Source organism: Heterocephalus glaber, unplaced genomic scaffold (assembly GCF_053883595.1).
Source record: "Heterocephalus glaber isolate CG9 unplaced genomic scaffold, H.glaber_assembly_v1.0 deba00001481, whole genome shotgun sequence".
NCBI classification, from domain to species: Eukaryota; Metazoa; Chordata; class Mammalia; order Rodentia; family Bathyergidae; genus Heterocephalus; species Heterocephalus glaber.
The window spans coordinates 62,634,676-62,657,131 of record NW_028258317.1 but is presented as its reverse complement, the minus strand read 5'-3'; the positions used below and the strand labels follow the sequence as shown (position 1 = coordinate 62,657,131).

Below are 22,456 nucleotides of genomic sequence, written 5' to 3'. Positions count from 1 at the left end.
AATTTCTGCAGCTTAAGTCACCCATTCTATAGTATTTTGTTATAGTGACCTGAGCAGTCTAACCCATCTGAGGTCAAGGTGGACTTCATAAGCAAGGAAAACAGATAATATTCCAGGAATTGGACTTTCTTTGAATATGAGAGGATGATGAACATAGAAGTTAGAGGTAGTGGTTGGAGAGGTTGAGAGAGTTTTAGTGGATAATGGACCTTGGTGTGTGTGGCTTTACCAGTAACTAAAGTTGAGGAGGACAACAAATGTAGAGTTCAGGGTGTCAGATGAATTCTCAGCATGGTGCACTGCCATTGCTGAGAATGATGAGAGAAGAGGAAACACAAGTCAGAAACTTAAGATACTATCTCTAATTTCCATCATATATTTCACTAGTTCTAAGAAATATATTATATATCATTTTCTCCAGGAAAAGATGTAGTGGTGGAAACATTGTAAGTTATTTCATTTTGGGATTCTACATTGCTGGTTATATAGTCTTGTATGACAACCACAGCCAAAATTACTCCCATCAAATAAGACTTCTGTCATCTTCCATGTGCCTGAGAGGAACAAAAGATGGCATTACTTAGATATCCAACTTTATAGGCAGATCTGATATTTTATCTTTTATAAACCACTGACCTAATGTTTTCTTATCTATTATAAATAAAAGCTGTTCACTTTTATCTAGTAATTTGTAGGATTCTGGATTAGTGAGTAGCATATTTTCCCCTTCCTACTAGGAAATAAGTTGCCATTGTTTCCTGTATCATAATTCAACTACAGATCTATAGCCATTGACTTAAAAATGCAGAATTGTATTTGTAGTGTGTTCACAATTATTTCAAAAGTCTATGCAGATAGGAAGAAGTTTCACAAAATTATTAATAATATGTGTGGAGATGATGGACTATTATATCTTATTTTTCGTTAACACCATTCCAGATTTTTTTGCATTTTCTATAATGGCAATGTGTTATTTATAAAGAGAATGACTATGTAATGTATAATAATCATGTAAATAGAATAATACTTTTCTTTCCACCCAGATTCATTATGTCTTGCAAAGGATAGCATCAAGAATTAAGATATTGTGCAAAGAAGAGGAATTGGAACTTATTTAAAGCAATTGCTAGGTAAATAACTGCTCCTTCAGGGCAAGATTGCTTATGAGAAGAGTATCCAGTAAGTCTGTTGTCAACTGGTATACAGTGCCTCGTTTGGAAGCAGAAATGCTGAAGCATACACATCTGCACTGGCAGTGCAGCTACCTGAGGTACATATCTCCCTCATAGACATAATGCATTATCTCCCTCAATTAGGCACCAGCTCAAATCTGCCAACTTAGATAATTAGCACTACATCTAAACCAATGTTTCTCAGTACAGTGGGCTGAATTGTGTCCCTCAGCCCTTAATATGTTGAAGTCCTAACCCATGGTGCCTGTGAATGTGAACTAATTATCTCTTCAGATTTAATCAAATTAAGATGAAGTCATTACTATGAGTCCCAATCCAATATGATTAGTTTCCTTATTGTAAGAGAAGGGACAAAAAGACACAATATGTGGGAGAACATGCCCTTTGGTAAAGGAGACAGAGACAGAGGCACTGCAGCTGCAAACCAAGACTCGCCAAGGATCACTGGCAAACTACCAGAAGCTCAGAAGAGGCAGGAAGGAGTCTCTCCTCCAGGTTTTAGTGGGAGCATGGCATTGCCAACACTAGGATTTTGGACTTCTACCCTTTGGAACTGTGAAGCAATAAACTTCTGTTGTTTTCAGAGAGCCAGTTTGTGGTAATTTGTTATGGCAGCCCTAGAAAATTAATACTCTGTGAAATTACAACCGCTCGTTTAAAGCCCTGGACATTCATTTAATAGAAATTATTATTTTTTATCTCTGCTGGAAACTTTGATGCATGAAAAGGTGTTTATATGAGCTGGGAGTGTGCTGTAGATAGTACTAGTGTCGCTGCAAGTTTCTATGTAGGTTTAAGGATTCAGAGTAAAACTGGGTGAACATAAGCTCTCGGTACAAAAGGCAGCCAACCAAATAATGGCACTGAATGGAAGAAAACTTCCCAAATCAAAATGAAATGAAATTAAAATCACACTGCCAACCTATTTGGATGGAAAAGGTTGAATCTGTAGAAGAAGAGAAATTAATTAGTGTGAGGAAACTCCTTAGAGGCTCAGTGAGGAAGAGTTTGACCATCAATAGGTGTTTCAGTAAGTGAAGGATTTCCAGGTGTTGCTGGGTCAAAGATGGCCACCAGGCTCCATCTTCAGCCTGATTCCTTTCCAACTAGTTGGCTAGTTGCTGCCAGTAGACTAAGTCAAAAAGGATTCACAAGTGATTTTAGGACAGAGAGAAAGAATGCTGGGATTGCTTATTAATATCAGTCGCAGATATAGTTGGAAATGGTCGTAATAGAGATACAAACTATTTGAACGCTGTTAAAAGTTACTTCAGCAGATGAATGACCAGCATCCTATAGACAACACTTAAACACTCTTTGAAGCTCCCAACAGAACTGGGAACCTGGGGCCTTTTTACAACTATAATGTTATAAGTAAGAGAAATAGTTAAATACCATCTCGAGTTTGTTAAAGGAAATAAACATTGTAAAGATAATTCCTTAGAGCTGCTTTGGTATTAGAGTTTATTTAGAGTCTGTTCATGTTTTTAAAATGAAGGCTAATGGCCTGATGTTAATAAGTTTTGGCATTGGCCGTTTTAATAGCTTTTTTTTTCCTCCAAGAACAGCCAGGTAGAATAAAAAATCTTGGGAAGCCATTTTTGATTAGTTAACCATGACTATGGGAAAACAGACTATTTGGAATACAAGTTTCCGGCTTGTTCACTGCTGATACTGCGTGGCAGTGTGTCCATATTTGAGATTATGTTTATGACACCAAACAGGAAGAAATTTAAAAAACCCTCTTGACTAGGGCCTTATAAATATAAGCCCAAACATAGATGTCCATAGTGAAAATGAATTCCAGAGTGCTAGCCCCGCAGGTATTAAGGAAGAGGCTTACTGATCAGAGGTTAGCACAGGGGCACACAGTCTCCCATTGCTTGGATCCTGAATAGAGCAGTGTTTGTAGCACAGCCTGGTGGGAGCTTCATCAGTTGTTCTCTTTTATGGGTCAAGCTTGAAGGGAGCTTTATCAACATTATCAAAATGACTGGATGCTAAACAGACTTACCTGAAGTGTCAGATATTTATAGTAATGGATGGAATAAACCAGTTATCCAATCCATGGAGACTGAGAAATATATGGAGTTTCAAGTTCTACAACTTTAGAGAGGACAACCCTAGACCTAAATAGTCATTTCCAGGCAGCTTTTAGGAACTTTTTTGGAAAGCTTTTGATAAATTGTATTTCTCTTAAAAGATGTAAGGCCCTTTCTATCAGCCTTTTCTCTGTGGGAGGATTACAATTTCTGCTCCACTGGTGTGTGACTTTGTATTGTGACTTGTTTTGGCCATTGGCATGTAAGTGGAAAGGACGTGTGACATTACTGAGTATAGGTTTTGAGAGCCATCATTGATAGTGCCATCTCTCTTTTCCCTGTCTTAATATTGACAAAAATGGCTTCTCCTTCTTCAGGCTTTATCCCTAAGCAAAGAGGGCATGGAGTGGAGCTATAGCCAACATATATTGCGAGAGAGAAATTGATATGTGTTGTAACAAGCTGTTGAAAGTTTGGGTTAGTTTGCAGCACAACCTAACAAAAGCTGACTGTAACATCATTCCAAAAAGGCACAGCTGAAGTCGTGATGGACAGTCACTACTGGTATAAGGCAGAGGTAAAACCAAAAGGCTAGAAGTCCAAAATTGGGAAGTAAGGCCCAAATTGGTGATACTAAGAATGAAACACTGGGACAGCAATGAGAAGGAAGATCTCAACTAGGAAAATACCTAATGAATAAAAAAGGATGGGTAGATGTAATTACTAATATTATTAATAAAGGATTAATGCTGCTGTATCTGTGGGGGTGGGGGGAGAGAGAGAGGGAGAGAGGGAGAGAGAGGGAGAGAGAGGGAGAGAGAGGGAGAGAGAGGGAGAGAGAGGGAGAGAGAGAGGAATAACTTTGTGTAAGAGGGTCATAGAAAAATTTAAAAATGTTTGGTTTAGTAATTTTTTTTCTCCCAAAGAAATTGGTTCAAGAATCTGATGGTTGAATTGGGTGACAAATTGGGTAGTAGTTCCCCTAAAAAATGAAAGGATCTTCTTATTGAAGACTATAAATGTGAAGAGGGACAAGGAAGAAATGCTATAGGACAAGAATATGAAAGAGGAAGCAATGTGGAGAGGGAGTGGGGGTCAAAGCAAGTACTTAGACAATGAGAAACAAACATCAGACAAGAACACAATCTCTGAGAGACCAAGATGTCAAGGTCCAAGCAGAACTAGGAGAGAACTGAATCAAAAGTAAATCAGGAAGATATCAGTTTATATTTCCCTCCAGGAAACTGCTTGGAGTCTGGACTGGGTCAGAAGCTACAGCTAGAGTTTAACTGGTTCTATCCATATGGATTTTAGGATGGAATTAGCATATTTTGACATTTGACAGGATAAAAAAGTGAGCCAGTGATTATCTCCATTTTTAACAGATGTAATGAATCAAACTAAGCTAAATAATCATTCTCTCTCTAATTTCAGAAACCTTTCCAAAGTTACAGGGATTCTGACTGGATAACTAAAGATGGCTGGTGGAGATAACTGATTTTTCTATAGCCTACAGATTTCTACAGCTAAATAATGTGTCCTGATGTGCACCATCAAATGAATGGTCTCAGTTTTTTGTAACATATGATTTTCTTTCTTTATATTTCATCATCCAATGCAGCTTTGCAACTGGGATAGTCAGTGTCGAGATTGCCTTTAATTCTTTCTTGAAGGATCAATCATTTTCAAAGAAAATAGTATGGTAGAGATCAGTGGTAGGCATGTAGACGGGAGGTATGCCTGTTTCATCTATAGGATGGAGATTTCTCCATATTTACACTTTTCTCTCTCCATTTTTCTTGTGGACAAAGTGATGAACCATTTTGGGTCATTCTAGGGCAAAGTTCTAGGGATGGAGAAGCAATGAGACTAAATAGCTGAACCAATCCCTAGTTCCTAAGAATTGTCAACCAGAGAACCCCCCTGGCCCAAGAAGCTTGGATCATTGTGCTTGATGAATTAAAAAGTCAAAAGTGAAAAGATGTTTCCCAAGAAAAGAAAATGTTTAATCTTTATTTTATCACTGAGGAGGTGACAAAGGAGGGAAGTTAAAGGACAGAGGAAGAGTATGATTTCTTCTGCTGGCTTTCTGTGATGACAGACACCTTTCTGGAGCACCATTACAAAACCAGTATTTGAACTTATAAGATATTTAGGTCCAGTCTTCTTACCAAGCTTCTCATTTCTCCACATTGGTTAGGACTTTTGATGCTCACTAGTACTGTCCCATTTCTGTATTACAATTGCTCTTTTCAAGGGAAAATTACTGATCCAATATGGAACAACTTCCTTTCCTTCCTATTCTTCTAGTTAATGCATCATTACTGTAGCATGTTACTTAATCTTCTACAAGAAAACAGTCATTGATTAACGTTGAACTGCTATTTTCTCCAACAGTAATCCCTACTCTCCCTGTCAGATAATATATCACACTTGATCTGAAATGGTCCACTCCATAAGTCTGGATTCTCTAAGGCAATATGCAATCTATGGAGTATAGGCTGGATCTACCTTGCTTACTACTGAATTCCTAGTACTTCATACAATATTCACACATTTGTGAACACTGATGGAATGGAGAGTTGGACAAATCCGACAACATTGTGTTGTGAAGTAGGTGAGGTTTAGTCTTGTAGATTCAATAGTTAAGGCAATTTCCTATCAAGTCCTACCAGGAGTGATCTACTGAAAACAAGCTATGAGCTTAGCTTCCCACTTGCGTTCCCATAAAAAACGTGATTTCATGTACTACTCCTGTAAACACTTAACTTATATTGATATGAAAAGGGTTATAAAAGGCAATTAGGTGCTAATAGTCATATCCATTGGGTTGCCTTTCCAATTTTTATTTTTATCTTTTAAACTGATAAAAAGTCTATATTTTTCATGCATACATTAAGTTTTGACATATGTGTATACATTGTGGAGAAGCTAAATCAAGTCAAACAATGTATTTATCACCTCACATGCTTATCATATTTGTTGTGCTCAGCTTTAAATTTTTTTTTCAATTTGGAAACAGACACTTTTTATTAACTGACCAAATCATAAAAGCACAATGGTAGATACCTTAGTCCATCTTTCTAATAAGCCTATTGATTTGGTCTTCGCTATTTCCAGCATCTCTACCTTCCACAAAATGAGTGGACTTTTTCTTCATTTCACCTCATGAAGAAAATAATTTGAAGGGCCACAGGAAGTTATTTGCCTCTTTGAAGCATTTTCCAACAGTATAGATCTCATGAATGAGATCTTCCATAGAGATGATGCCATATTTACCAAGAGACCAAGCAATCAATGAGTTATATGTGAAGGCAATTCACTTCTTTTTTTTTGTATTAAATTCTTTTATTGGTACATTGTAGGTATACAACACAATTACATTTCTCACTGGGAATTGTACCTTTACATAATGCATCTTGGTTCTTATTTTTTCCCCATTCCTAACCCTCCCTTCACCCCCTCCACCCTTGCCTATTTACAAAGACTTTATTTCCATTTTTTCCTCTTCTCAGCATTTTTCCTTTCCTTTCTTTCCTTTCCCCTGCCCCTCCCACTGCCCCTACCCCTTTGGACCATTTCTTCCTATTTTACATTATCGATTATTCATTCTAATCATTGGTACATTTTAGGTATACAATATAATGACATTCATCATTGGAAATTTGCACCTTTACATAGTCTCTCTTGGTTCTTGTTTTTCACCCTTGCCCAGCCCTCCCTTCAACCCCTCCAGTCCTCCCTATTTACAAAGATTTTGTTCCTATTTTTCCATTTTCTCAAATTAATCCCATTCCCTTCTATCCTTTCCCCTAGCCCTCCCACTTCCTTCCCCTTTGCCCCTTTTCTTCCTATTTCACATTACCTATTATACATTTTAGTCCTTACCTACACTTTCAGTTTCTCACACCAGAGAAACTATTTGGTATTTATACATGTGTGTCCTATGTATTTCAATTAAAGAGTATCGCCTCAATGTGCATCCACTTAGCTATAAATGTCTCTAATTTCTCATTTTTTATGGCTGAGTAGTACTCCATTTTATTAAAAAACCACATTTTCTTTATCCAGTCTCCAGTTGATGGGCATTTGGGCTGTTTCCCAGTTTTAGCTATTACAAACTGTGCTGCTATGAACATGGGTGCACATATATCACTGTGGTATGATTCTTTTAATTCTTTGGGGAAGATCCCCAGCAGTGGAATAGCAGGGTCAAATGGGACTTCCAGTCCTAGTTCTTTGAGGTATCTCCATAGTGATTTCCACAGTGGTTGCACCAGTCTACACTCCCACCAGCAGTGGAGCAGGGTTCCCCTTTCCCCACAGCCCCACCAGCATTTGTTATTGGTTGATTTCATGATAGCAGCCGTTCCTTCTGGAGTGAAGTGGAATCTCAGCATTGTTTTCATTTGCATCTCTCGAATGACCAGTGATGCTGAACATTTTTTAAAGTATTTATTTGCTGTTTCTATTTCTTTGTCTAAGAAATGTCTGTTCATTTCAGATGCCCATTTTTGGATTGAGTCTTTAAATTTGAGAGGTCTGATCTTTTTAAGTTCTTTATAGATTTGAGATAGTAGACCTTTGTCTGAGGAAGAGCAGGTGAAGATTTTTTTCCCACATTGTGGGTTGTCTTTTCACACTGCTGGTGGTTTCTCTTTCTGTGCAGAAGCCTTTTAATAAGAAGAGATCCCACTTGTTGATTGTTTGTGCTAGTTCAGGGGCAACTGAGGTTTTGTTCATAAAATCTTTTCCTACACCGATGTCTTCAAGGGTTCTACCTAACCTCTGTTCAAACTGTTTCAGAGTTTCTATTTTAATATTTAGATCATTAATCCATTTTGATTTTAGTTTAGTGCATGGTAAGAGATACAGGTCTAGTTTTAATCTTTGGCAAGTTGAAGCCCAATTTTCCCAGCACCATTTAGTAAAGAGGCTATCTTTCCTCCAGTGAGGGTGTTTGGCTCCTTTATTGAAGATGAGATGGCTGAGTGTGTCTGGCGTTGTTTCTGCATCTTCTAATCTGTTCCACTGGTCCTCGGGTCTGTTTCTTTGCCAGTACCATGCTGTTTTTATCACAGTAGATTTGTAGTATAGTTGCAGGTTGGGGATTGTGATAACCCCTGCCATGTCTCCGTTACCTAGAATTGCTTTTGCTATTCTGGGTTTCTTCTTGTTCCAAATGAATTTTTGGATTGTTTTCTCAAGGTCCATGAAGTATGCTGCTGGGATCTCAATTGGAATTGCATCAAATCTATACAGCAGTTTTGGAAGTATGGCCATTTTCACTCTATTAATCCTTCCTACCCAGGAGCAGGGGATGTCTGTCCATTTTCTGATATCATCTTCAATCTCTCTTTTCAGAGTGCTTTAGTTTTCAGAGAAGAGGTCTTTGATTTCTTTTGTTAGGATGATTCCTAGGTATTTCAGTTTTTTGGATGCTATTGTGAAAGGAATTATTTGCCCTATTTCTCTCTCAGTGAGTCTGTCATTGGTGTAGAGGAAAGCTATTGATTTTTGCGTGTTGACCTTGTAACCAGCTACTTGACTGAATTTGGTTATTAAGTCTAGAAGACTTTTGGTGGAGTTTTTGAGGTCTTCTATATAGAGTATCATGTCATCTGCAAATAATGACAATTTGACTTCTTCATTACCTATCTTTATTCCTTTTATTTCTTTCTCTTGTCTAATTGCCATGGCTAATGTTTCCAGAACTATATTGAACAAGAGTGGTGATAGTGGACATCCTTGTCTTGTTGCTGATTTTAGTGTGAAGGATTTAAGTTTTTGACCATTTAGTATGATATTGGCTGTTGAGTTTTCATAGATGGCTTCTATCAGTTTGAGGTAGAGACCATCTATTTCAATTTTTGTAGGGTTTTTATCATAAATGCATGTTGGATTTTGTCAAATGCTTTTTCTGCATCTATGGAGATAATCATATGGTTTTTGTCCTTGGCTCTATTGATATAGTGTATTACATTGATTGATTTGTGTATATTGAACCATCCCTGCATCCCTGGGATGAATCCCACTTGATCAGGGTGTATGATCTTCTTGATGATCTTCTGCATTCTGTTTGCCAGTATCTTATTAAGGATTTTTGCATCTGTGTTCATTAGTGAGATTGGCCTATAGTTCTCTTTCTCGGTTGGGTCTTTCTCTGCTTTGGGGATCAAGGTGATGCTTGCTTCCAGGAATGAATTTGGGAGTATTGCTTCCCTTTCAATTTCACTGAAGAGTGGCAGCAGTTCCTCTCTAAATGTCTTGTAGAATTCAGCAGTGAGGCCATCAGGGCCTGGGCTTTTCTTAGTTGATAAGTTTTTAATTACATTTTCATTTCATTCGTTGATATTGAGTTGTTCAGAATTTTTAGGTCTTCTTTGTTCAACTTTGGTAATTCATGTGTATCAAGGAATCTGTCCATTTCTTCTGTGTTTTCCATCTTATTGGTGTATAGGTTCTGGAAGTAGGGATTGATGATCCTCTGGATTTCTGCTGGGTCTGTTGTAATTTCACCCTTTTCATTCCTAATTGCATGGATTTGGGCCTTTTCTTTCCTTTTTCTGACAAGGTTGGCTAAAGGTTTGTCAATTTTGTTGATTCTTTCAAAGAACCAACTCTTGGCTTCATTGATTTTTTTTGTATCAATCTCTTAGTCTCCATCGCATTGATTTCTCCTCTGATCTTTATAATTTCCTCCCTTGTATGAGCTTTGGGGTTGTCCTGCTCTTCTTTTTCTAGAAGCTTGAGGTTCAGCATCAGGTTGTTTAATTAGGCTCATTTTGTTTTCCTAATATGCGTATTCACTGCTAGGAATTTCTCTCATAAGACTGCTTTCATTGTGTCCCATAGATTCTGATATGTTGTATGGTTGTATAGTCATTGTCATTTAATTGAAGGAACTGTCTGATTTCTTCTTTAATTTCCTCTGTGACCCATTGGTTATTCAGAAGTGTGTTGTTCAGTTTCCACGGTTTATGAAATTTTTCAAGTTTCTTTTGCTATGGATCTCCAATTTCATCACACTATGGTCTGATAATATACAGGGGATAACTTCAATTCCTTTGCACTTACTTAAACATGTTCTATGTGTGAGTATGTGGTCTATTTTGGAGAATGACCCATATGCAGCTGAGAAGAATGTGTATTCTGATTTTGTGGGGTGGAAGACTCTGTAAACATCTGTTAAGTTCATTTGTTCACGAGTTCAATTGAGTTCTAGTATTTCATTACTTATTTTTAGTCTAGTTGATCTATCTATTTGAGACAGAGGGGTGTTGAGGTCCCCCACTACAATTGTATTAGTGCATGTATGACTTTTCATGTCTGTTAGTATTTGTTTTATATAGTCGGGGGCACTAGTGTTTGGTGTCTAGATATTTATGATTGTCATCTCTTCCTCTTGAATTGTTCCCTTTACAAGGATGTAGTGTCCTTCTTCAACTCTCTTAATGAGTGTTGGTTTGAAATCTACTTGATCTGCAAAGAGGATAGCTACTCCTGCTTTTTTTCGGGTTCCTGTCGCATGGAGTATTGTTTTCCATTCTTTAACTTTCAGTCTATGAGTTTCATTTTGAATGAAGTGTGTTTCTTGTATGCAGCATATTGTTGGATTTTGCTTCTTGACCCATTGTGCCAGTCTATTTGTTTTGATTGGTGAATTGAGACCATTAACGTTGATGGTTATAACTGAAACGTATTGACTTGTCATTGCCATGACTTTTTCTTCTCGTTGGGTCCTCCCCTTTACATTTAATTTTTTGTCATGCCAGATGGGTTCATTCTGCTTTGCTTCCTGGGGTTGTGATCCTCCATGTCTGTTCCTAGGATATTGTGTAAAATTCTTTGGAGTGCTGGTTTGGTATTCATGAAGTTCCTAAGGTGCTCTTTGTCATGAAAGTATCTTATTTCTCCATCCATTTTGAAAGATAGTTTTGCAGGGTACATCAATCTGGGTTGGAGGCTGTTTTCTTTTAGGGCTTGGAATATGTCACTCCAAGCTCTTCTTGCCTTGCTGGTTTGTGTTGAGAAGTCTGCTGTGATTCTGATGGGCTTTCCTTTGTATGTGATTTGTTTCTTTTCTCTGACTGCTTGGAGAACTTTGTTCTTCTGTTGAGTTTCTGGAATCTTAACAATTATATGCTTATGTGTAGATTTTTTTTGATCAAGGCTATCTGGAGTCCTATATGCCTCACTTATCTGTATGTCAAGATCTCTTCCCCTGCTTGGGAAGTTTTCTGCCATTATTTCTGTGAAGAGATTTTTTATTTCATCTGCACTCTCTCCTGTTTCTTCATTGAGCCCAATCAGTCTTATGTTATTCTTCTTTGCATCGTCTAGCAGCTGCTGGATTGATTTCTCATGTTCTTTTATAATTTTGAAGCAATTTTTCTTTTCCTGGTCACTAATTGCAATCTTGTCCCCTATATCTGAAATTCTGTCCTCACGTTGGCTCATTCTGCTGTGTCGACTTTCAATGGAGTTTTTCATGTCCTGAAAATCTATTTGCATCTGTTTTATGGATTCCATTTATTTCTTATGTTGGGATTCCATCATGTTCCTCAGCTCCTCTCTAGATTTATTAATCATGTCTTGCACTAGGAGCACAATTTCTCCTGTTATCTGAGAAATTATTTCTGATTTCATTTTTCCCAGATCCCCTTTTGTTGCCAGTTCAGTGGGTCCAGGTGGTTGAGTATCAGAGTGTTCCATCTCATTTCCCTTTGGGGTTGCTGTAGTTGATTTGGAAGTCCGGTTTTGAGACTTATTTACGTGTTTTCTCATTTCGACTGGGGCAGGGGGCTGTTGGCGCCTGCATGGATTACCTCCTCTGAGCTGAGAGAGGTGGGACAGGGGCAGGGAGCAGCGGTAGGGAAGGTGGCCCAAAAGCCCTTTCCTGTGGGCTGGGAGCATCGGGAGGGATGGTGACTGGGAAGCCTCTTCCTCTGGACCAGGAACAGTGGGACGGCGGCTCAGAAGGCCCTACCTCTAGGCCGGGAGCAGTGAGACTCAGTACCTTGGTCTGGTCGTCTTGTGTCCTCTGCATCTTTGTAGTGTGGAACCAGTTGGCTGCCTGTCTGCAGCGGGGTGATTCGGCATCTTTCACATGACTGGCAATTCACTTCTTAATGATTTGGCCATAGCCACTCTTGCATATTAGTTCATTTACTGGCATCAGTTTTGGGTACTCCCATGCAATATATAGTTCCACAATTCTCAGTATGTTAATTGAAGCCTTATTAAGCTTTACAAAGGTACTATTGAAGATCTGGTGAAGGCAAAGAAGGTGCAACACCTTGCAGGCCTTTGGACTCACACCATCGATACCCCTGATCCAAATGACAAATGCCAATTTGGGTTCTACAGGTACATAGAAGCTGCTAGCTTTTCTTGGTGTCCTAGCCAGTAGAATCTCAGTTCTGCACATACTCCTTATAATAGTGCCTGGCTTTTTCATAGGTGAGCTTCCTCCTTGTCTTTTGAAGCATCTTTTGGACAAACTTCCTTCTCAGGCACTTTACCTTCAACTCTGTGAAATACCTTCACTTTTTCTTAAGCTGGAACCTTCTTTTTCTTCTTCACAGTTATAGCTGGAAAAGAAGATTAGCTATAGATTTTTATTGAATAGCTTGATAATGAAATAAATGATCTGAACAAAATTATTAAATTTAAAGATACGTTGCTGTTGTTGGCTGTAGTAAAGAGCACTATCATCATCCCTTACAGTTTCTAAAGATTTTAGGAAGGTAATTTTTAGTATTTTTACAAGAGGGTACTGTGATTTTTAAAATTTTTTCCCCTTTGTACAAGTTTGCAGTACATAATTACATTCCTTATGTGGAGCTGGTACATGTACTCAACATATCTTAATTCACTTTATCTCCCTTCCCACCTACCTTGCTTCCCCCTTCCCTTCATCGCTTGATCCCCTTCCCATTTAAGAAAGATCTATCCCCTTACTCCCTATTATCTTTTATTTTGCTCTTGTTTATAATTTTGGTTATTCATATAAAAGCAATCATGAGATATTTAAGCTTGTGTGTCTGATTCTTTCCAGAAACATTGAAAAAGAACAGGTATAAAATAATGCTGGAGTCTATCTCCTCTTTAGTGCTGATGAACTCTTTTGTTGGTTTAGCAAATTTACAAGCAGCATGCACTATTTCAAGCATGGCTGATAAAATTATCCTGTGTGTTTCTTCATACCCTGTCCTCTTCCAGCTGTCTGGGTTGTGACTCTACTGCCCTGACCTCAGGTGACTTTACAACATGGCAGAGTCACTATAATCTAGATCTCTGAGCCTTTGTGTAGTAGAACATCTACTTCTTTTCTCACACTTGAAATGCTGGAAGAAAATGTTCCACAAGAATCTCCTGTTTCTGCAGATCTTTCAGGCGAGACACTGACAACTTGTATTCTAGAATTATGTATATAAAATTTTTATTTGACTTAATTGTGGATACAAATGCAGTTGCTAGAAATAATACAGAGCCATTCCATATATCCTTTAGTCAGTTTTCCTCACTGGTAAAGTTATATAAAAACTAGCACATTCATGATTAGGATATTGACATGGAAGAAACTTACCAATTATATTCAGATTTTCTGAGTTTTGTTTGTACTCACGTGAATGTGAATATGATTCTATGCTTTTATCACATTTGTAGTTTGTATATGCTCACCTACAGTCAAGATACAAAAGCAGCTTCATCATCACAGAAAGTCTTCATGGTTCCTTTTTAATTCCATGCACCTTCCTCTCTCCTCTACTCCTAACATGTAGAAACATAGCTTCGTGTTCTCCATTTCCACACTCTGTCATTTCAATAAAGTTAATAAAATAAATAATAAAATACAAATGCATAAAATGCAAATAGTATGTTACCTTTTTGGATAATTTTTGGAATCACCATAATTTGGTTGAGATTCATTCAAGCTACTGCATATTTGAGTAATCTGCTCCTCTTTATTGCTGAGTAGTATGTCATGATTTGCAAGTATTTCAATTTGTTTAACTGCTCACCAATTAAAGAAGCTATGTGGGGGCAGCCTAAACATGGAGAACAGAGGTGTAGCAGGCCACTGAAGAAGTTGCCAAATGATACCCATACCAGTTACACTATTGAAAGAGGGGACCAACAACCCCCAAGCCATCCCTCAGCTTGTGAGTAACATCAGTGCCTGCCAGGTGATTTCTGAGCTATAAGAAAGACTCTAGGTCCCTGTGGCATGGACAAGTTTATTGTGGATGGCCAAGGCAAAGCAACAATTTCTAATGATGGGGACACAATTTTGAAATGTCTTGATGTCATCTATCCTGCAGCAAAGACCTTAAGTGGACACTGCCAAATCCCAAGATGCTGGGGTTGGTGATGCCACCACCTCAGTGACCCTGCTAGCTGCAGGTGAAACCATATATGGAGGAAGGTTTGCACCCCCATATCATCATCTGAGCTTTCTGCACACCCACACAATTGACAATTAAGAAGATCAAAGAGATGACTGTGACCATGAAGAAGCAAGATAAAGTAGAGCAGAGGAAACTTCTGGAAAGGTGTGCCATGAGAACTCTGAGCTCCAAGCTGATCTCCCAGCAGAAAGCCTTCTTCTCTAAGATGGTGGTTAATGCCATGGTGATGATTGATGTTTTGCTGGAGTTTAAAATGATTGTAATCAAGGAAGTACAGGGTAAAGCCCAAGAGGAATCTCAGCTAATGGCTGGTGTTATGTCAAAGAAGACTTTCTCTTACACTAGGTTTGAATGCAACCTAAAAAGTACAACAATCTCAGGATTGCTTTATTAAATGTTGAACTCTAGCTGAAAGCTAAGAAAGACACCACTGAAATCAGAGTCCACACAGTGGAGGATTATCAGGCAATTGTTTTTGCTGAGCGGAACATTCTCTGTGACAAGTTAGAGAAGATCTATAATCCTGGAGCCAAAGTTATCTTGTCCAAACTCCCCACTGGGGATATGGCCACCCAGTACTTCACTGATAGGAAGATGTTCTGTGCTGGTCATGTGCCTAAGGAGGACTTGAAGAGGACAATGATGGCCTACAGAGGCTCAATCCAGACCAGTGTGAATGCTCTATCAGCAGATGTGCTGGGGTGCTGCCAGCTGTTTGAAGAAACCAGATTGGGGAGGTGAAAGGTACAATTTTTTCACTGGCTGCCGCAAGGCCAAGTCTTTCTCCTTCATCCTCTGCAGCAGTGCTCAGCAGTTTGTAGAGAAGACAGACAAGTCCCTGCACCTTGATCATCAGGAAGGCCATCAGGAATGATTCGGTGGTGGCTGGTGGTGGGGTCATTGAGATGGAGCTCTCTAACTTAAGGATTATTCCAGGAAAATGGCAGCTACGTATGGCAAGGCCTTGGAGAATATCACACGTCAACTGTGTGGCAATGCTGGCTTTGATTCCACAAACATCCTGAGCAAATTGTGGGCTTGGCATGCCCAGGGAGGCATGTGGTATGGGGTGGACATCAACAATGAAAACACTGCTGACAATGTCAAAGGCTGTGTGAGAGCCAGGTATGGTTCAGACCCATGCCCTGAGAGCAGTCTCTGTGGCTGCATGCCTTATGGTGTCCATTGATAAGACCATCCAGAACCCCAGCTCCACTGTGGATGCTCCTCCGGCAGTGGGGTGGGGCTGGGGCTGTGGCTGCCTCATTTGAGAGGTTCTACCCATAACACTGGCTGGCAGATGGCTGCAGGTGTGCTCACCTTCCCTGGCTTTGTTCATTAATATTATGGAAAAGTGGTAGTAATTGGCCTGCTCTGTTCTCACTGGAGGTTAAATAAAACTTAAGACTTAGGAAAAAAAAGAACCTGTGTGGTTTTCCAGTTTTTTGTTTATTATAAATAACCTGTTTTGCACATACATAAGCAAATTGTTGTGTAAACATATGTGTTCCTTTCTTTGGACTATATCTCCAACAGTACAACTTAGGGTCATACAGTAACTGCCAATCTAACTTTGTGAAAAATCACTATACTTATATCATAGCGACTGTGCCATTTCATATTTCTTCTTGTAGTGTATGAGTGATCCAGTTTCTCTGCATCATTATCAGAATTTGGTGAACTACTATGTATATTAACCATTCTAAGAGGCATGAAGTGAGATATCATTGTGGCTTTAACTTGCATTTCTCCAGTGGCAAATAATGTTGAACATCTTTTCATGAGCTTATTTATCTTCAGCAAATTTCACTTTGGGTGTTCTGCTCATTTTCTGTTTGGATTATTATTTTTTATGCTGAGTTTTGAGAGTTCTTTATATACTTTGGATACTAGTTCTTTGTTAGATGTATAGTTTGCAGCAATTTTCTATTTAGATATAGCTTGTCTTACCAGCTTTTTGTATTGATGTTTTTACAAAAAGTTCCTTCAAAATTTTCTTTAACTAAATGAAGGATTTTGGCAGATCAGGGGAAAAGATGTTTAGGACTTTTTTGTTCCAAATAAGCCAATTTTAAGCATATGATTGAATTATTATTAATCAAATTATATTATACACTTCAGTTAACTAACTTCATTGAATTGTTTCCTCTTTTAAAAAACTTGAACGATAGCTCATTTACAGGATAAATCTTCCATCATTCAATATAAAAGCCCCATGTTTTATGAAATTTATGGGTCATTTTTTTCCACCATCCTCCTAGTACTCTATGAGAATTCTAGACCTTATATTCTTCAATATTTTTACTGTTCTTGCCAAACAGAACTTCCTTCCTTTTCATTCATCTATCTGTTTCACAATGAGTTCAAATGGATCTATATAGGGCTCAGGGTGAGTGGGGAAGGAAAGAAAAGAGGTGAATGATAGTGCTGGGTAGGAGTTTTGTTAATACTGAAAAAGTTGTAGATTCTTAACCAACAAAGTGTTGGCAAAGGATTGTCTCTTAGTCTGGTTTCTACTGCTAAAACAAAATATCACAGAGTAAGGAATTTATAAAAAACACATTTATTTTTTGTGGTTCTGGATCCAGGAAGTGCAAGATGAAGACATGGGCAGTTGTGGTGTCTGGGAAGGGTAGGGTCTCTGCTGCCAAAATGGCTCCTGGAAGGCTGCATGCTCAGGAGGAAAGGAATGCTATTCCCATCAGGGAACAGGATGAGACTGGACGGGATCTGCCCTTTAGGAACAGCACCAATCCCACCGTTACACCCTATTAACAGAGCCAAGGACAAAAACCACGTGAGCATCTCCATAGACGCAGAAAAGGCATTCAACAAGATCCAGCACCCATTCATGATAAAAACCCCACAGAAAATTGGAATAGAAGGTCTTTATCTCAACCTGATTAAGACTATCTATGAAAAACCAACAGCCAACACCACACTAAATGGTCAAAAACTGAAAACTTTCACGCTAAAATCAGGAACAAGACAAGGATGTCCACTATCAGCACTCCTGTTCAGTTTAGTTCTGCAAACATTAGCCACAGCAATTAGAAAAGAGAAAGACATAAAAGAAATAAAGATAGGAAAGGAAAAAGTGAAACTGTCATTATTTGCTGATGATATGATACTTTACATAGAAGACCCAAAAAACTCTGCCAAAAGACTTCTAGACTTAATTGACAGATTCAGTAGAGTAGCTGGATACAAGGTCAACACTCAAAAAACAATAGTCTTCTTGTACACAAATAACAGACTCACTGAGAGGGAAATTAGGGAAACAATTCTTTTTACAATAGCAACCAAAAAAATGAAATATCTAGGAATCAATCTAACAAAGGAAGCAAAAGACCTCTACACTGAAAACTACAGCACTCTGAAAAAAGAGATTGAAGAGAATACAAGAAAATGGAAAGATAGCCCTTGCTCCTGGGTAGGAAGAACCAATATAGTGAAAATGGCCATACTTCCAAAACTGCTATATAGATTCAATGTAATGCCAATTGAAATTCCAAAAATATACTTCACAGAACTAGAAAACAATCCAAAAATTCATTTGGAACAATAAGAGACCTAGAATACCTAAAGCAATTCTAAGCAACAGAGACATGGCTGGGGGTATCACAGTCCTCGACTTGAAACTATACTACAAAGCTATTGTGATAAAATCAGCATGGTACTGGCAAAGGAACAGACCTGAGGATCAGTGGAATAGATTAGAAGATACAAAAACAACTCCAGACATGCTCAGCTACCTCATCTTTGACAAAGGAGCCAACAACTCTCCTTGGAGGAAAGATAGCCTATTTAATAAATGGTGTTGGAAAAACTGGATTTCAACCTGCAAAAGATTAAAACTAGACCCATACCTATCACCATGCACTAAACTAAGATCAAAGTGGATTAAAGATATAAATATTAAGACAGAAACACTAAACTTGCTGGAAGATAAGTTACGTAGAACTCTTGAAGACATTGGCATGGGAAAAGACTTCAAGAACAAAACCTCAGCAGCATGGGAACTAGCAGAAAGAATCAGCAACTGGGATCTCAACTTATTAAAAAGCTTCTGCACTACAAAAGAAACCACCAACAGAGCTAACAGACACCCTACAATATGGGAAAAAATTTTTAGCAGCTGTACCTCAGACAAAGGACTACTATCTAGAATATATAAAGAGCTGAAAAATATCAGACCCCCCAAATTCAAAGACTCAATTCAAAAATGGGCATCTGAAATGAACAGACATTTCTCAAAGAAGTAAAAGCAGCAAACAAATATATGAAAAAAATGTTCAACATTACTCGTCATTCAAGAGATGCAGATGAAAACAACCCTGAGATTCCACCTCACCCCAGAAAGAATGGCTGCTATCAAGAAATCAACCAATAACAAATGCTGGCTGGGTTGCGGGGAGAAAGGAACCCTTCTTCATTGTTGGTGGGAGTGCAAATTGGTGCAACCACTGTGGAAATCAGTATGGAGATACCTCAAAGAACTAGGACTAGAGGTCCCATTTGACCCAGCTATTCCCCTGCTAGGTATCTTCCCAAAAGAATTAAAAGAATCATACCACAGTGATATATGTGCAACCATGTTCATAGCAGAACAGTTTGTAATCGCTAAAGCTTGGAAGCAGCCCAAGTGCCCATCAACTGGAAACTGGATAAAGAAAATGTGTTTTTTTAATAAAATGGAGTACTACTCAGCCATAAAGAATGACAAACTAGAGTCATTTATAGCTAAATGGATGCATATCAAGGCCATACTCTTAAGTGAAATAAATGGGACACACCTGTGTAAATACCAAATAGTTTCTCTAGTGTGAGAAACTGATAGTGTAAACAAGAGTTAAAATGATTAAAATGAATAATTGATAATTTGAAATAGGAAAAAAGGTCCAAAGACGAAGGAGTGAAGGGAGGGGAAGGGGAAAGGAAAAGAGGGAAAGGAAAAACCATGAGAAAAGAAAAAAAATGGAAATGAAATCTATGTAAATAGGGAAGGGTGGAGGGGGTGAAGGGTGCACAGGTAATGGGGAAAAAAATAAGAACCAAGATACATCATGTACAGGTACGAACACCCAATGATAAATGTAAACGTATTGTATACCTAAAATGTACCAATAAAATGTACCAATAAAATTAATTTAAAAATTAAAGAAAAAAGAGTGGAGCCTGCATGCCCTAAACACCTCTCAAGGGTCCCACTTCTTAATATTGTTCCCATGGCAATTATATTTCAACGTAAGGTTTGGGGAAGACAAGCTGATTCAGACCATCACAGGAAGTGCTGAACTGAAATTCTGTGAGGAAGAATCATTGACGGAATGGCTTTGGTGCTGTCAGAAATTGTCTAGAAACACCTTGAGCTGAGTGAGTGTAGTGGTGCATGTCTCTAATCCCAGTAGGAGCACAGGTTGAAGTCCATCTTGAACTGGGGAGGTAGCTCAGTGGGAAGGCTCTGGGTTCAATCCCCAGTATTAAAATAAAAGGCCTTGTTTTGAGGGAAAAAAATGATATGTTCTAAAGTTTTTAGTCTTTTTCTACCTTCTCTTTTTCTACCTAAATATCGGGTCCACACAAAGCCTGGCTATGGAGGCCACACTGCCCACAGAACCAGAGTCTCTGTCCACTGATTACTGGGACACCTCACACCCTTCTGCTTCCTTCTGACAGCTTCACCTGTCCTGCTGACTGAAGAGGGAGAGGCACAGTCTAAACTCATCTAGCCTTCTTTCTTCCCCTTCTCCATTCTAGAAGCGAAAAGTATTGGTTTTGCCACTCTTGGCTCACAAGGTACTGTTTATTACCTAGCAGGGTGGACTCACTTGGCTTCTTACCAACAAAGTTGAATGGTGCAACCTCTTCTATCCTTGCTCCTCTGTGTGGACAGTGTGTGTGGCCTGTAGATGTGGGGGTAATAGTGCGATGGATCCAAACCACATTGTAACCCTCAGGTACCCCAGGGGTGACATCCCCTTCCACTGGCAGCTAATGCAGGGAATTATTACCCAGTCTGCTCCTTGATTCCAATAACCAGGGGCCGTTCCAGCATCCGTAACTGGATAATCAATTTTATCATGCTTTTAGACAAAAATTTGTTGCTTTTATTTTTACTGTGTATGCTTCCTTCTTTCCCTTATCCTAGTCTATATATCTTTCCTTTTAAGCAGAGACGTAAGTCGGCCATTTAATAAAACCCCAATAACGATCCTTCTTGAAAGGACAAGGGCTAATAATCACTCCCCGTTTAACATTCTAGTCACATGACAGTGGAGGAGAATAAATCAGTTAAAACGGCAAGATGCAGCACAACTAATTTTCATGTAAAAGGGGGATGATTGCTTTTTTTTTGAAAACCATTGTGATTTTTTTAAAGCTGTTAAAAAGCCCAAACATCCTTGTCTATCAGTTTATGAATTATTAATAAAAAAAGAAGAAAAAAGAGGCTTTCTTTTTCTAAATATCATCTGCTAAGCCACCATGGCCTGAAGAGGCTCACACTGATTCCTGATTTACATAGTCCCAGTTGGAAGTTAATGAAGACTGCTGAGCCACCTTTCAACATGCAGATAAACCTTCATGTATTTAAAAGCAGGGAATCTGTGCTTGTTCCTGGCAAATTATTCATCTAAGATCTGAAGTTTCTGACACCGCCTGCGTCAGATAAACTGTCACCCAAATTGCAAACTAATTAGTGATTCAAACATTTTCGAGCTGATTGATGACAGAATAATTTACGCTTGTTTCTCAGTTTCCAGCTGGCACGGGCTGCTGACGGGAGCCCTAATTAACGCGAGTACATCGGTCATGTTCTGCCAAGGCAGCACATACAATTAAAAGGCAGTTTAAATGGAATATCACATTAAAAAGGCTGGGAGATGCAAATGTGAGGAAACAGCGCTTTAGGAAGAAATGACAACAAAAACCCACAAACCAAAACAGAATGGAAAAAAGATTTTTTTTTAAAAAAATGGAGAAGTAAATTGTAGTCTGCATTGAATATTTACCAAAAAGATAAGCAAGAGAAGCCAAACTGGGCATATTAAATATTTTTGTATTTAAGGGGTTTTCATTGAGATGAGTGTTTACTGCTCTTTTTAGTGCAAACAGTTTGGATAATCGCCTTTTAAATATGTTCTCGAGAAAAGGGAGCCACTTCTTCCTCCTGAACAGTGTTTGGGTAGCTGGGATTCCAAGTGGGCTTCATGGGTTTTTCTCGGTTCACAGATTCATTTCACGTCTGTCCTCTTGCCTGAGCCGATGTTGCTTCTGGTCGATGATCTCCTTTAACACTTTGGTCTACCCCCCATCCCGGACACTGAGAATGGCCTTAAATTATTTGTGTTACTCCTTAAATCAGTTTTTGGTAGAATTTATTTTGAGAGCACTTTTAGGTTCACAGCAAAATTGAGCAGAAAGCGTCAAGTTCCCATATGCTCTGTGCCCCACACATTCCACTTCCCTCACTGCCGATATCCTATGACCTTTCTACTGTTTCCATAGACTTGCCTTCTTTAGAAGGTCCGATAGCTGCAATTATATAGCATGTAGCTTTTATGACTAGCCTCTTTCACTCACTAACATGCATTTAAGTATCCTCTGTGTGTTTTCATGGCTTGCTAGCTCATTTCTTTATGGTGCTGAATAACACTTCCTTATCTGGGTACATGGCTGTTTCTTTTTCTACTAAAAACGTGTTACTTATGTCCATATTTTGACAATTATGAATAAAGGTCCTGTTGACATCTGTAAGCAGGATTTTGTGTGGACCTAAGTTTGCAACTTCATTTGGGTAAATCTT

At 38.6% G+C, this 22,456-nt stretch overlaps 2 pseudogenes; one reads left to right on the top strand and one right to left on the bottom strand.

Moving 5' to 3' along the window:
* Positions 1-6,305: 6,305 nt before the first annotated feature.
* Positions 6,306-12,741, bottom strand: LOC106010875 (large ribosomal subunit protein uL30-like; annotated as a pseudogene).
* A 1,596-nt stretch (positions 12,742-14,337) lies between these two features.
* LOC101703688 (T-complex protein 1 subunit eta pseudogene) lies at positions 14,338-15,920 on the top strand (annotated as a pseudogene).
* Positions 15,921-22,456: the final 6,536 nt, after the last annotated feature.